Source organism: Cryptomeria japonica, chromosome 1, assembly GCF_030272615.1.
Source record: "Cryptomeria japonica chromosome 1, Sugi_1.0, whole genome shotgun sequence".
In the NCBI taxonomy this organism is placed as follows: Eukaryota; Viridiplantae; Streptophyta; class Pinopsida; order Cupressales; family Cupressaceae; genus Cryptomeria; species Cryptomeria japonica.
In genome coordinates, this window is record NC_081405.1 from 190,976,850 (window position 1) to 190,993,775 (window position 16,926).

The 16,926-nt window shown below is 33.7% G+C and overlaps 1 pseudogene; it reads right to left on the reverse strand.

The window, feature by feature from the left end:
* LOC131070157 (DNA replication licensing factor MCM4-like) overlaps positions 1 to 13,708 on the reverse strand; it is a 44,072-nt pseudogene extending 30,364 nt beyond the window's left edge.
* Between the last annotated feature and the right edge of the window lie 3,218 nt (positions 13,709 to 16,926).

A 16,926-nucleotide genomic window follows, 5' to 3' on the forward strand; every position in this document is an offset into this window, starting at 1 on the left:
AAAACTCATTAGATTCATTTTGTTGTTATTGATGGCAACAAGATTAGATGGAAGTCATATACCAGCATTAGGAGGCATATACCGACAAACACCGACTTTGGAGCATTCAGGGCTACAACAACACCAACATCGACATCGACATCAGTACTTCAAGGAAGTCGACATCAAGGGAGATTTATTTAGTAAATCATTTTGTAATTATTGTCGGGGCCAACATTGAATAACTTTTGTAAAAGCATTGTAAGCCGACATAAGGCATATTGTTTGTAATAGGTATATAGGTCAATCTGCTAGGTCATTTTGAATGAGATGAGATATGACATAGGATGAGACATAGGAGAATATATCAAAACTATATAATGTGAAGTATACTTATGTAGATCATTTGTATGCAAATGTTATATCATGTAATGATCTGTAGATAGCTTGGAAATCATTATTGGAGGAGAAGAGATACCGATAGTAGTGTTCAGGGTTTATGAACTGGTACAGAGCAGAGCTAGAACTGGAACTCTATTCGGCATAGCAGATGCATTTTTTATTTTAATTTTATTGTTTTAATTCATCAGAAGCTTGTAGTCAGTGAGACTCTTTAGTGATGAGCAGTATGCTCTAGGAAGTATGCCTTCCTACATGTACAAGCCCCTATTATATGTAATATCCTTTCATATGGCCAGTGAATTGATATTGTGTGTCACAAATCCCACCATGGTTTTTCCTCTTTGAGGTTTTCCACATATAAATTCTATGTGTTATGGTGTTCATTTTTGTGGATGGTTTATTTGCTTCAAGTTATATATTTATTTGTTTACCGATTTATATGTGTATGGTATAAAAGGATAAAATCTTGTGTTACCGACAGAACACTGATTCACACCCCCCCTCTTAGTGTTCTTGGATCCCAACAAGATTTTTGGTCCATAACATCATACTAAGCCGCTGCAATAGGATCTAAGGGCCTTTTGACATTCGCATCAATAACATCCCATAGATCTCGATTTATTGGCAGATCTTCCATCTTCAGCTTCCACATCTCAAAATTTGTTCCATTAAATTTCTCCACCTCTATTTTCCCTAATGAACTTGTCATCTGAAAATTCCTACAACAAGATCAAAAAGTGTCTTCTACAAAATCTCCCACTCAAATCTAGATTAGTTCAAAAAACCCAACAACCCACAACTGAAACCAAATATGATCAAGCTATGATATCATTTGTAAGGAAGTTAAGTAGCATAACAACTTCCTACACTAACCTTGAGAGGAGGGTAATGCAAAAACTTTTACCGATCATGTAGTACCCCTACCCTAATCAATTTCTAATCTTGGTTTGGCCTTGGTTAGTTTATCATAATATAATGTTATAGTCAGGTGTTGTGATTTTAGTGCATACTTGTTAATGTGGTTTTCGTACCAATTCATATGTAGGTTATTAATTCTCATATTTCATGTTATTATCTCAAGCTAACACTTTCTTTAAGTTTATATATGTATGCATGTATGACTCTTGGTTGTAGGAGATTTCAGGTACAGTGTCGCATGGGTGCGAGCTTCGTCTCCACCTGAATTTGCAGGTTTGAGTGTACCTCTTTAATCCTTAGAGTTGGATTATGTGGTCATAAGATCCTTGTTTGACCATAGTCATGCTCACATGAGCGTTGTCAGTCATCGTCGGTATTTCCTTTGGTTGGGTTTGCGGGTCGTCTATCCATTTGGCTTTTTGGGTTGCGTGTTTTGTGTGTATGGTTAAATTGAATAATTACTCCTTAGTATTTAATTTGATTATATATGTGTTTGTGCATTAAAGATTAATGGACTAAATTAAACAAGGCTTCTTTATGCGATTATCGTTAAATTGAATAGCTTGATTTAAATCGGGAGCAAGTTCAATTAAATAGTTAATTTTAATGTTAAATTTATTATGTTTATGCTTCTGAAAAGAAAGATTTAAATTTAATTGAAATAGAATTAATTTTATCTTCTTGGCATTTTGGAAATAGAAAGGTTAATTTCAGTTATTTGAGAAAATCAATTTTAAATTGAAAAGCAAGTTAATATATTGATATAGTTGGAAAATAATGATTTTTGAGGAATTATTTTAAATAAAATATTTTAATTCCAAAAATAAATTTTGGTCAAACTTCTCCCATTTAACCTAGGTTTGAAAATTATTTTTAGGATGATTTTGTTTTTGGAAAATATTTTTGGAGAATGAAAATTTGGGGATTTTGCAAAAGAAAGGATTTTGGAGCTTGCAGGTTGGGCTCTCCTTCGATTTTGTCAGGATTGCTGAATCAGGTAGGCCTCTGGTTTACTTCTTGTGTTCTTGCTTAAAGAAAATTGTTTTTGGTGTTTTTGTAGAAATTTGGTAGTACAAATTAACAATCTTATGTTTTTGGAAATGGAGGAGTTGTAGTTGAATTTTTTAATCTAAAACCCTCCTTGCTTCCCTTCCAAACCTCCAGATGTCAATTTTGTTTGTATAAATTGATTCTCAAAAATTAAAACCAAATTTTGGGGTTTGGCTGTTCTTGAGAAAAATTGGTCTAAAACTCCAATGAATCTTCACTTATATAAGTTTTAAAAAATGAAATTTAGTTTGGGGGTTTGGCAGATTTAATATTAAATATGTCTAAATCAATCTTACCTTGCCAAGATGGTGTTTGATTGAAATAAATTTTCCTTTTCTGAGCTATTCTGTAAATGGAAATTAAAAAAAAAAAAAACCATGTCCTGTGGGAATTTCTTTTTAAGTCTCTGTGAGATTGTGGTTTATTTTGCTATGTGTGACATTTTATTAATAGCATTTTTTTTTTAAAAAAATAAAAAAAAAAAAAAAAAATCTTAACCCCCCCACGTGGCAAGGTTTCCCCCACCACGTGGAGGGGAAAGGCGTGCTCCAAGGGTAGCATCGCTGCCCTTGGCAGCGTCTGCTACGTTTGGGTAGTAGCACTGCCTAAGGACAACGCCTGCTACCTTTGGGTAGCAGCACTGTCTAAGGGCAGCATGAGCTACCAAGGGGGGGGCGGGGGGCTGGGGCACGTGGGTGGGTCCATGTGGGTACCCTCCCCCCCATGCCTTTTTTTAATTATTTTTGTTAAAATAAATAAATAAATAAATGTTTTTTTAATATATTTTTTTAATAATAATAAAAAAAATATAATAATAATTCATTATTATTAAATGTAATTTTTTAAAATTAAGTTTAAATAAATTTTAATTATGACATTCAATTAATAAATTACGATTAGTTTGTAATTAATTAATTGTATAAGTGGCAATATACATTAATTAATTTTCAAAATTATATTTTATTAGTAATGCATATTTTTCTTATTAGATACTTAATTTTTTATTTTGTTATTAATTATTAATTGTTTATATTTTATTAATCATGGATTAATAAGCATATATTAATTAATAGTTAATTTTGGCATTCTTTTCTCTATGCGTAAGGAAATAATTGTTAAGTTAGGAATGAACTATCTTTAATTGGATTCCTTATATGTTTATGTTTCCTTGATCTGTATAGTTTAACTTGGTTCTGAAAAGATGAATTTGGAGGAATTATTTTTGAACCAGTATGGCAATGATGTTTTAATTGAAGATTAAATATCATATTTAGTTGGTTAATGGTTGTTTAATTATATTTATGTGAAATTGGTTTAAGAACTCATAATGGCGTATTTATGTATGTTCGATGCAAATGAATCTCAGAGAGTTAGAAAACCAAGAACGACCTGTACCTAGATGAGGTGGATAACTGCAATCTAACTTAGATCATTTAGAAAACTTGATTGACATTTAATATTTAAATCATTTCGGAAAAGATTGTATCTGTTGGTTATTGCCTATGCAAGTTTAATTTATGTATTCACTTTTGCTTAAGTAATGGCAAGCCTTGCTTTGTTTGATTGGACCCTGTTGTATGGTTGATTTGGGTACCTGTTTCAGTCCTCGGTCTTGAGTTGACTGTTATTTTGTTGTGGTGTTGTATTGGTCATATCCTTTATGTGGGTGTCGAATGATGAATTCGTGGTTGACCATAGTTGGTCAAGTCTCTGGTTAGAGTATCGTCAATAAGTGTACCTCTTTTGAGTCATGTTTGACCAAATGGTTGTTCCCTCCATTTTGAACTTCATTTGCTTGACCATGTGTGTTCCTTGGTTTTTGAGTTTGTTTGAGTTTAGTCTAGTGTCGTATGGGAAAGTGGCTTTCAATTGGGGGCCGCACCCAAAGTGGCTACTGGGTAACCCATCGAAAGTGAGTCTAATAAGTGATAACCTAATAGTAGATTAGAATGTTAATCTCTAAGTAAGATAATTGTGCCTTGCACATGGGATGCATGATAACATAGACTCGACATGCTGTGAGAAGGCCTAAAATGGCAAACCATCATCCTTGTCTTCACGAAAGGATGTGTGGGTCCAGATGAGGCTTGGATGGGCCGGAGGTTTGGACTAGGTTGCCAGGGTAACCCAGTGTATGGGGCCGAAACCTATGAAGACCTGCCATGGTAACCATATCGGGTTGTGTGATGGCACTTGTCCCTACGTTCACTAGTGTGTGGTTGTATTGTCTTGATAGGAGCCCTTTTGTGGGTCATCCTATTGTTTATGCCCTTGTGAGTACCATTTTCATGTTAGACCTTGGGTTGCGATGAATCAGTTTTGTGGATGCTCTAATGGACCTTTGTATTAGCTTCGATTATGTTTAGCTGGATCCTTTCCTTTTCAGGGATCATTTATGTATTTATTGACCAATGTGGTCGTTTGTATATTGGTTATGTTTCACCTTGATGGCAGGATTGTAGATAATGAGAACCTCATGTATTCTTAACTTTATTAATTATCAAAGGGGTCTTGCAGTTGAGTAGACCTAGAGATGTAGCCCTTTAGGGGTGAACTCCGAGATCATCTTGGTGTTATTTGATGCTTTTGTTCTTATGTTTCATGTTTAGTGTTAGCATGTATGAATGACATTTTGATGGAATGTATAAATGGATAAGATGGAATTAATTGTAAATGCATGTATGCAATCGTCTTTTAAAATGTATTAAATTGGAACATGAAAGAATGTAGCTTAAGATAATGGAATATATTCAATCATTGTTAAGGAAATTAAGTGTGCATGGAAAGAACTCATTAGTTTATGATGAAATTAAAATGTGTTATTAAATTAGATGCATGACTTAAATTCTAAATGAAAGTTTGAATGAAGGGTATAAATAAATCATAATGGATAAACATTAGCATCTGATTTATATTTTCATCTTTTGAAAGAAATTATCCTTGTTTAAGAATTATCTCATTTTTAAGATAATCAGCTTATTGGATTTATTAGTGTGAGTTAAATTAAATGTGTAATTAAGTAATCATGTTGGGAAACTCTGTAAGTGTTAGTTGATGTCTTCCGCTATGTAATCTGAATTTTGATATCTCGTTGTATCTTAATGTTGTGTTTATCTTTAAAAAAAAATAAAAATTATTGCACTCTATTCTTGTGTTATGGCTTAATCCCTTCGGGGTTTCCTGGCGGGGCATTATAGATCATCACAACAGTTACAAAAAACATAAATAGATATAATAACATTCAAACCAAAACACAGTGATTTACGTGTGGAAAACCCTTTCGAGAGAAAAACCCCACATTCCAAAAGCCACCCAATATATTATTCCACAATCAAAAAAGATTATAGTATACTTACAAAGAAATATCTTCACAGGAGTACCACTAATTAGATATTCAGAGGTAACTCAATAGCTATAAGACTCTTACACACAACCTGTATCTCACACACCTCATATATAGGAGATATAATACAAGAAATCGTCAAATGGTATTACAAAACCATGGGCTAAAACTAGCCAATAAGGTTTAGCAGACCTTATCTCCCTTCTAGATGCCCTATGATGTGTCCCTCCCTTTTTATAGCTCATTTTTGTGTCTAATGTATTTTATATTTCCTATTTCAGGAGTACAAACTTCTGGAGGCCATAACTTGAGAATCATGTGTCCTATTGACGAACCATTTGAAGCACTGGAAAGCTTGCAAAGTGCTCTATTGCCTCATAAACCACTATGTTGTTTACTCCCACTTTTTAGGGTATTTTAGGGTCTCTAAAATTGTCAAAATCAAATTGAAACCTTTCATTAGACCCCTCCAAAATGAAAAATTTAATATCTTCAAAACTAGTTGTGATCTTGCAACATAACTTTACCAGAATGCTTATCCAGCAAATGAGAAGCTTCAAGGAGAATCTAACACAATTTAATGCTCAAATGAAAACTTACTATAAATAGTATCCTCATGCAAATGCAAGGTTGAGACACCATTTTCCCAATAGGTTAGTGCTTCACTAATTCTTATCAACCTTTCAATTTGATGAGGTGTTGCTGTGATAACCTTTTTGCTACTGCCAGGGAAGTTGCCCTTCCTACACATTTCAACATAACCATTGATCAGATCCTCTACAGCCTCATCAACTATTTTAGGAAGTATATGTTTTGCATAAGTGATATATGAAGTGAGAGTTGGGAGATCCAATGCATCCAGTGTTTAGTCCTGAGGCTCATCATAATGCAATGCAAAAAGATGCCTTGAAAGGTGTCAATCTATTTGTTCATCATCTTTATCAAGCACTAGGTAGATTAGATCAAATCTAGAAAGCAATGTTGGAGGAAGTCGGATATTATCAATAACTGAAATTCTAGGGTTGTATCGTGTACCGCTAGGATTGGCACAAGCTAAAACTGATGTCCTTGCATTAAGAGGTGCTATGATCTGAGCCTTTACATTTGACACTGTTTGTTGTTCTATAACCTCTTGTAACATGTTATGTTGATATGGTTTTGTCATTGATGTCAACACTTATCAGCACTTGGAGATCTTGGTTATGTTCACCGGCAAGTCAAAGACTTATGCAAAGTCACCGGTAGTTGGTTCACTGATAGATTATATTGTTCACTGGTACTTGGAATGAATTGGAGACTAGTTGGTTATATCGAAGACATTATTCGATCACTTGGTTTTGGCGATTTGGTTAATTTTTTATTCAGGTTTGCATATTTGCTTTTACCGGCAAATAGGTCCAGGATAAGCACCGACAAACATATCTATTCTAGATCAGCACGACACGTTATTGAGATGATTTATTATTATTATTATAAATGCATTGAGCTGACATCATGCATCGCATAATGATTTACTTGTAATTGATTTTATTGTAATATCATTTAGTGAGTTGACCTATTCAAATTGGTCTTAGGTTATGGTATAAATGTAAGATCTCATTTGTGAGATTAAGATGTGATTGTGAAAAGGATTGCAATAAGGTATATGCAAAATAAGTAGAGTTATACACGCAGATATCATTTGAAAGTTGAAGGAAGGATTTTGTGAAGGCAATTAGAACTAAAACGGTACTAAATCGAGCATATGAAGATGCTATTTTATGTAGTACATTATCATTGGATTTAACCATCCAATTGTAGTCAGTGTGAATCTCATTTTGTGATTGAGTAGTGAGCTCTAGGCAGCTGGTCTTTTTGCATGTGTAAAATCCATATTGTACACACATACTATCTGCAATAGTATCATTTGATTGTGGGTAAGGCTTCCCACCGTGGTTTTTCCCCTTACAGGGTTTCCATGTACAAATATTTGTGTTATGTGTTTTGGATGTTATTGTCTTTCTTTTTTATGCATTAATCTTTACCGGTATTGCAATTAATTGTTAACACTGTCTATCGACATAAAGTTTGGTTTATCGGTATTAAGCATTAAGTTTTGGTTAAGTTAATTTTGGTTGAATTTAGTGGACAACTGATTCACACCCCCCCCCCTCTCATTTGTCTCTGGGACCTAACAATTGGTATCACATCATAGTCCTCTTTTTGCATAAGTTTAACAACTTGAGGAGATCCAATATCTTCTAACTATTTCATGAAGGACAGTTTGAAACTTGATGGAACTAACTATGGCATATGGAAGATCAGGATGGAGATACATTTGAACTGCGTTGGAAAGGATATATGGGATGTTACAAAGAATGGCTATACTGCTCGTAGACTCAAGGTCAACCTATTCCACCTAATTTGGCTAAAGATGAAGAAAATGATTGCAAAGCAAGAGAAGCACTTTTGAGCACATTGTCAGATCGGCAAGTCATGGGATTATCAGATAGATCTACTACTAAAGCTATTTGGAACAAATTGGAAACATTGAATGAAGGATATCCATAGTCAAAATTGCAAAACTTGAATGCTTTCAGGTCAGGTATGAAAGTCTAAAAAATGGAAGAAAAAGAAGAAATAATTTTTGCTTTTATGGAAAGAGTAAATGAAATTGTTTTGGATATACAATGTTGTGGAGGAACCTTAAGTGAAGATTAGATTGTTTCTAAAGTTTTAAGATCTTTGCCACCGGTATATAAAATAAAATTTACTACTATAAATGAATTGAGAACAATGCATGCATCAGTATCTAGAGACACTTTGGTTGGAAAAATTTTAGCTTTTGAGCTTGAGGATTTTGGTCCTGTTACTACTATCAAGACAGATCTAGCTTTCAAGGCATCATCATCAATTGCAACATCATCATCATTTGATAAATCTGATTGGAAATCCTTCTATGCAAGAGAACTTGAAGAAAGTAGGAGAGAAAATGAAGAACTTGAAGCACTATTTGCAAGGAAAATGCCTAAAGGTCCAATTGGAAGTAAGTATGAAGGTAAAGCACCTTTTAAATGTTTTAACTGTAATAAGATTGGTCATATGGCTTCTAGATGTCCTAATAGACATGCAAGATTAAGAGAAGAAGCTAAAAGAACATATAATCCTAACCCTAACTATCAGAAATACAAGTTTAAGAAGAATAGAGACAAATCTTATTATTATGCTTTTAAGGAGTTACTGATGATTTTTATGAGGTTTCGGCAGACAATGGATGGGCTTTTGTTGCTATAACAGAAGATCAACTGGCACCTACTGTTCAATCGGTACAGTAGGCCCTTATAGCTAAAGTTGAAGATAAGGATGAATGGATTATTGATTTAGGATGTTCACATCATATGACTGGTGATAAGAGTAAATTCTTAACCTTTCAGGATTGCAATGGAGGTATAGTAATATTTGGAGATGATAAAGCTTGTTTGATCAAAGGAAAAGGCACTATATCTTTTGATGTTAAGCACAATATTGATAATGTTTACTATGTTGAAGGTTTGAAGTATAATATTTTGAGTGTTGGTCAATTAGTTGAGAAAGGATTTTAGTTACAATTCAAGAATGGTAAATGCAAAATCTTAAATAGAACTGGTTTGGAAATTGCAACTGGTAATCAGACTAGAGGTAATATCTTTCATTCGAACAATAATGAGAAATCATGTTTGATTGCACATATTGATGAAAGTTGGTTATGGCATAAGAGACTTTGTCATGTAAATTTTGATTGCATTGTGAAAATCAGTACTACTAAGGCAATAAGAGATTTACCTAAGATTGTTAAACCTCACAATCCGATATGTAAGGAATGTCAATTTGGAAAGCAAGTTAGAGCAACTTTCAATAGTATTCTAGAGAAATCTAACAAGGTTCTTGATTTAATTCATACTGATTTATGTGGTCCAGCAAGAACTAGAAGTATACAAGGAGATAGGTATTTTATGCTAATCATTGATGACTATTCTAGAATGTGTTGGGCTACTTTTCTCAAAGAAAAAATTGAAGCATTTGGGAAATTCAAACTATTCAAGGTGGTGGTAGAAAATGAAACTGGCAAGAAAATCAAATGTTTGAGATCAGATCAAGGAGGTGAATTCACATCTAATGAATTTAATACATTCTATGAAGTGAATGGGATCAGAAGACAGTTATCAGCACCCCAAACACCCCAGCAGAATGGAGTTGTGGAAAGGAAAAATAGAACTATCTTGGATGCAGTCAGAAGTATGATATCAAAAGCAAATCTACCTCATATATATTAGAGAGAAGCAGTCAATATAGCTATTTATACATTCAATAGAGTTCACATCATAGGTGAAACCGGTAAGACCCCACATGAACCATGGTTTTGTATTACTCCTACTCTTAAATATTTTAGAATATTTGGAAGTAAATGCTATATTAGAAGAGATGAGTATATTGGCAAATTTTATCCTAGAAGTTATGAAGGAATATTTCTTGGTTATCCATCTAAGAGAAAGGCATATAGATGTTTTAACAAGAGATTGCAAAAAATTGTTGAGAGTGCAAATGTGAAGATTGATGAATGGCTTAGAGGAAATTCAAGGTACACAAACTCTGAACTAGCAATAGAGATAATCACAAATGAACCTACTGTGAATACACCAGTACAGAATGGTGATCCAGGTACACCGACATCATCTGAAGATTCAATAGTCACTGAAGAATAACAACAAATAAAAACACCCTGGTATGTAAGATTGAATCACTCTGAAGATCAAATAATTGGAAACAAATTTCAAGGAGTTATGACTAGAGGAAGATTGACAAATGAGAAGGTATGTCTTATTTCTCAAATTGAACCTACATCAATTAATGAGGCATGTGAAGATAAATATTGGATTAAAGCTATGGAAGATGAATTAGAACAAATTGAAAGGAATAACACTTAGTCATTAGTTCCTCGACCTAAAGACAAAAATGTAATTGGAACTAAATGGGTTTTCAGAAATAAACTTAATGAAGATGACATGGTAATCAGAAAGAAAGAAAGATTAGCATGTAAGGGATATTCATAGAAAGAAGGAATTGATTACAATGAAACCTTTGCACCGATAGCTAGAATTGAAGCAGTCAGACTTTTATTGGCTTTTGCAGCACACAAGAACTATAAAGTATATCAAATGGATGTTAAATGTGCATTTCTAAATGGAGATCTTGAAGAAGAAGTTTATATTGAACAACTTGATGGATTTTATTTGACAGATAACAAAGACATGGTTTGCAGGTTAAAGAACGCTTTGTATGGATTGAAACAAGCTCCTAGAGCTTGGTATGCTAGATTGGACAAATATCTTTTCAAGCTTGGATACACTAAAGGTAATGCTGACAACAATCTATACTACAAAGTGACAAATGATGACATCTTGGTTATTGAATTTTTTGTTGATGATATAATCTTTGGAGGAGAAAATGGTTTGTGAAAAGACTTTTCTAACAAAATGCAACAAGAATTTGAAATGTCTATGATTGGAGAGATAAAATTATTTTTAGAATTTGAGATTTCACAGACTGATAAAGGTATATTCGTATGTCAATAAAAGTACTTGAAGGAATTAATAAAGAAATTTGGCATGGAAAACTGTAAATTGGTAAGCATACCTATGACTACAACTGATAAATTATCTTTGAAGGATGAATCTACACCTATTAATTTGACTAGATACAAATCTATGATAGGAGGTTTACTATATTTGACACAAACAAGACCTGCTATTATGAATGCAGTATGTATTATTTAAAGATTTTAGAGTAATCCTAAAGAAAATCATGAATCAGCAATGAAAAGGATTTTTCGGTACCTACAAAGCACTATAAATCTTCGTTTATGGTATCCTAGAGATGAAAATTTTGACTTATGTGCATGCACAGATGCTAATTGGGCAGTAGATGTAGATGACAGAAAAAGCACCACTGACGGAGCATTTTTATTTAGCAGTAGACTAATTTCATGGTTGAGAAAGAAACATAGTTATACAAGTCTATCAACAACAGAATCAAAATATGTTGTAGTAGCAACTAATTGTACACAGGTATTATGGATCAAGCAAATGTTAAAGGACATAAAGGTAAAATGCAAGGAACCTATAGCTAACTACTGTGATAATATGGCAACAATTGATATATCAAAGAACCCAGTATTTTACTCTAAGACTAAACATGTTTCTATCAAATTAAATTTTCTAAAGGAGAATGTTGAAGCAAAAGAAGTGAAATTGGTTTATGTGAATACTAAATAGCAGATTGCAAATATTTTTACAAAGCCTTTGCCTAAGCAAACATTTGAGCATCTCAGAGAGAAACTTAGAGTCATACCCCCACTAGTAGAGACTTAGACAGTTGATGTTTGTCATCAACTGATAGAATTAACAAAGAAATATTTTATTCCAGCTTTGATGAGGAGAGCTACTTCTCAGGGGGAGTAGTTGGCATAATAAGTTGGTATTTTGTATTTGTTTTTGTATTGCTTTGGCATTTGATGTCAAAGGGAGAGATATTGATATGGAAAAACACATTATCTTTTTCTTTTGGGAGAGATTATTCCTAGGGGGGAGATATTATGTATTTTTTATTTCTGGTTAATGATCTCTTTGGGAGATTGTTAGTTTTTTTATTTTTGGCATTTCTGTTTTGACACTTTGATGGTTTTTCCATCTTGTGTTGCCATCAATGCCAAAGGGGGAGATTGTTGGCATTTTGGATATGCTGATATGGTTTTGTCATTGATGTCAACACTTGTCATCTCTTGTCAACACTTATCAGCACTTGGAGATTTTGGTTATGTTCACCGGCAAGTTAAAGACTTATGCAAAGTCGCTGGTATTTGGTTCACTGGCAGATTATATTGTTCACTGGCACTTGGAATGACTTGGAGACTACTTGGTTATGTCAAAGACATTATTCGATCACTTGGTTTTGGTGATTTAGTTAATTGTTTATTAGGGTTTGCATATTTGTTGTTATCGACAAATATGTCCAAGATAAGCACCGATAGACATATATATTCCAAATCAACATGACATGTTATTGAGATGATTTATTATTATTAAAAATGTATTGAGCTGACATCATGCATCGCATAATGATTTACTTGTAATTGATTTTATTGTAATATCTTTTAGTGAGACGACCTAGTCAAATTGGTCTTAGGTTATGGTATAAATGTAAGATCTCATTTGTGAGATTAAGATGTGATTGCAAAAAGGATTGCAATAAGGTATATACAAAAATAAGTAGAGCTATACACACAGACATCATTTGAAGGTTGAAGGAAGTATTTTGTGAAGGAAATCAAAACTAAATTGGTACTAAATTCAACATATATGAAGATGCTATTTTATGTAGTACATTATTATTGGATTTAACCATCCAATTGTAGTCAGTGTGACTCTCATTTTGTGATTGAGCAGTGAGCTCTAGGCAGCTGGCCTTTCTGCATGTGTAGAATTCATATTGTACACACATACTATCTGCAGTAGTATCATTTGATTATGGGTAAGGCTTCCAACCGTGGTTTTTATCCTTACAGGGTTTCCACGTACAAAAATTCATGTTACGTGTTGTGGATGTTATTGTCTTTCTGTTTTATGCATTAATCTTTACCGGTATTGCAATTAACTGTTAAGACTATCTACTGGCATAAAGTTTGGTTTACCGGTATTAAGCATTAAGTTTTGGTTAAGTTAATTTTGGTTGAATTTATTGGACAACTGATTCACCCCCCCTCTTAGTTGTCTTCGGGACCTAACATACTACGAGCATTATCTAACATCTTGTCAAACTCGTATATGCAATAAATACCCCTATCACTCAATACGAGTGCTCCACTTTCTAGAACTGTTTCACCAGTTTAGGGTCCTTTGATACATAAGCAGTCAAACCAACTACACAACTTCCATGACCACTTGTATAAATGCCTCAAGGGGCCAACCTATGCACATATTGAAGTACTATTTTTTTTAACATTGAGTGGGTAAGGCTTTTTGGGGTAGAAAATTTGAATCATCTCTCATGGAGTCCACAGGCATACATCTCCTTCACGAGATTTCCTAAGTTGTATGGGCTCGGGCATACAACTCTCTCTTTCATAGAGTTTGCCCAAAACATTTATGGTTCTTACATTTTTTTTTATGTCAATTTTTTTATCAGATTATACACCCATGCTTTGCATTCCTTCTAACTTCAACATTTTGTTACAAGAGAAAGTACCCAATGATGTACTACAGAGCGTAAACAAGTATAGTCAAATTAGTTATTAAAGAAATATTCATACAATGAGATAGTGTTGAAAATATATTTATGTAGGGTGCCTTATAGCCGTTCTCCCTATTCAATGCTATCTTTTAGGGTGCCTTATAGCCATTCTCCCTATTCAATGCTATCTTATAGGGCGCCTTAAGGTTCTGACTAAATAAGGTTCTGATTTTACAAATTTGTAATGTCCCCTAGGGTAAATGACTAAGGTTCTGATTTTAGATGTTGATTGGATTTTGGAAGCAAAGATCTTTAACCTCTATTGATCTGCAATTGCAAAATAAAATCAAAAGATACTAATAATTATATTAAGGGTTGCTTGTATAAACAAATATAGTCAAATTAGTTATTAAAGAAAGATTCATATAATGAGATAGTGGTGAAAATATATTTATGTAGAGTGCCCTATAGTAGTTCTCCCTATTCAACACTATCTTGTAGGGTGCCTTATAGTAGTTCTCCCTATTCAACTCTTAAGTCCTTGCTGGCAAGATGCTCATTAGATTTTGGTCAAAAGATAAATTCATCCATATCTAAGGTATACATCCTTAACTCTAATTGTCTTGTAAAAGATAATATTACTAGGGTCCTACACTTCCAGTGATAGAATTACCTTGAAAGCACTTTGGCATTCCTTCCTTCATGGTTCATAATAAACCTTCAGACTATCAGAAAGTCATTCAAAGCTTACAAAGTAAGATCTCTGATTGGAAAGTTAAGTGGTTATCAATGGCATCTAGAATACAAATTATAAAATCAACTCTTGACACCATTCTCAATTTTTACATGGTTGTTTTGAAATCTCCTAAATCAGTAGTCTCAAAATTAGAGACTTATCAGAAATTTCATTTGGAAAGTAAATCTAGATTAAAAAATAAAAATACTTCTAATCTCATTAGCAAACATGAGTTTAGATAACTCTAAAGGTGGATTGGGTATTCACAACATCTCAATGATAAATTTAGCTCTAGGTACAAAATTGGTTTAGCACATGTACAATAAGCCTCATGTCAAATCATGTAAATTTATGCAAAGGAAATACCTTTATTTTTCTAATCCAAGAAATAAGTTTACAGTTTCTAATCCTTAATTTTATTATTATTATTTATTATTAAATTATATTTCAAAGTAGGGACATTATAGTCCACCCTTCCCGAATTTGCTTGTCCTCAAGAAATGTTGACTTTAATTTTCTCAAACAAAGGTGATAAGAATGACACACCTATGACCTTCATATCCCATTTGGTTCACTCTTTTTATTCTCATATTATAGATTAACTAAATATTTAGAGCCAAAAATAGATCATACACTTGAAAATACAAAGCATACAGATGGATATATGAAGACACAGAGCATACATAGAGTATACACATGAATATATGCATTGTTAGACCCTTCTTATTGGTTAGAATGCATTAATTATTGTATTGCTTGGAAATAAAATATTGATCCATAATTGATTGATAATTTATGTACTGTATTGCTTGAAATAAAAATATTGATCGATAATTTATGTATTGTATTGCTTGGAAATATAATATTACAAATATGCAAGTATAGGTGGTATTAAAAAACCACCAAAGTTTTGCCACACACAAAAAAGCCCCAAAACCACCCTCAAAACTACCATCCTAGCAAAAAACAAACCCTACTATATGTAGAATTGGCCCACCAAAACTACTAGCAGAAATCCCTATGTACATACAAAATTGGGTTGAAAACAGACATAGACAAAAAGATACAAATAGACAACACAAACTCCACCAGCCATGGCAGGATTAACCCAAAAGTGGCCTATACTCCGGGTCCTCATGGAATTCTGAGAGCCACTTCATTGCTTGGGAAGTCTTGGGTCTCAGTCGCAACTCTCAACCCACCTCTTCTCGTGCCACTTCATGAAGAACCCCTAAAACTTCATCACATTGCTTCAACCTTTTGAAAGTTTTGAATGCTTGTGATCCACGAAAAGAAAGAGCTCTGCATTTTTCCTTCAAATCATCATTAGCCCATACAATGTGTGGTAGCAGTGCCACCAGACCAACCACCCCTACCTCAGGAACAATGCCCACCATTGATACCACACGAGCACACACACTATCCAAGTTTAACAGATACCTTGAGTCAATTACAACTCTCAAGGCATTCTTCACCTTGTCCACCTCAGCCTCAAAATGGAAACCCCAAGCTGCATTCAATGAATATGCCTCCATGTTTGTCCTGTAGCTATGACTTACATGGAAAATTTCTTCTCCCAGCAGCATCTTCACAACCTCATATAGGTTCTTGTCCTTAAACAAAAACAAACCTTTCAGCCTCTGGTCCATGAATCATCCAAAAAATGGGACTAATTTATTGTCAGTATGGAAGGAGAAATTGACTTCCATGATGCGTAAGGTACCCAAAACAACTCTGCATACAATATGATACCAAGAAAATGGCACTCCAACAACACTCTACCCAATCCACTAAAGCTTTAAACACCTCACACTCAATAATGACAACCATCTGCCGTCGATATTTATCACAATATCTACCATCATTACTCTCAATGTTCTCTAGTTCACTCGCACAACTCATCTGCACAAGACGACATTAAAGCCATCTAAATATCAACCATTCAATGTGTATGACAAGGCAAGATCTCTGCTTATCAACATTCTCAATCATCACAAGGCAATAATGCAAGACAATTCGTTCAAATGTATTCAAGACAATTTGCATCATTTAATTCTATTCAGGTCGATCCACATGTGTGCATTGTCCCATTAAAGGTTCTGACACCATTTCACAAACCCACTTTATTTTTCCTTTCGAAATAACATTGATTTTTCTATTTCTCAATCCTCACTTTTATCTTTCGCAAAATAGTGATATATTCGCCATTTTGCAAATCATTATTTTAGCTTCACAAAACAATGACAGGTTAGCT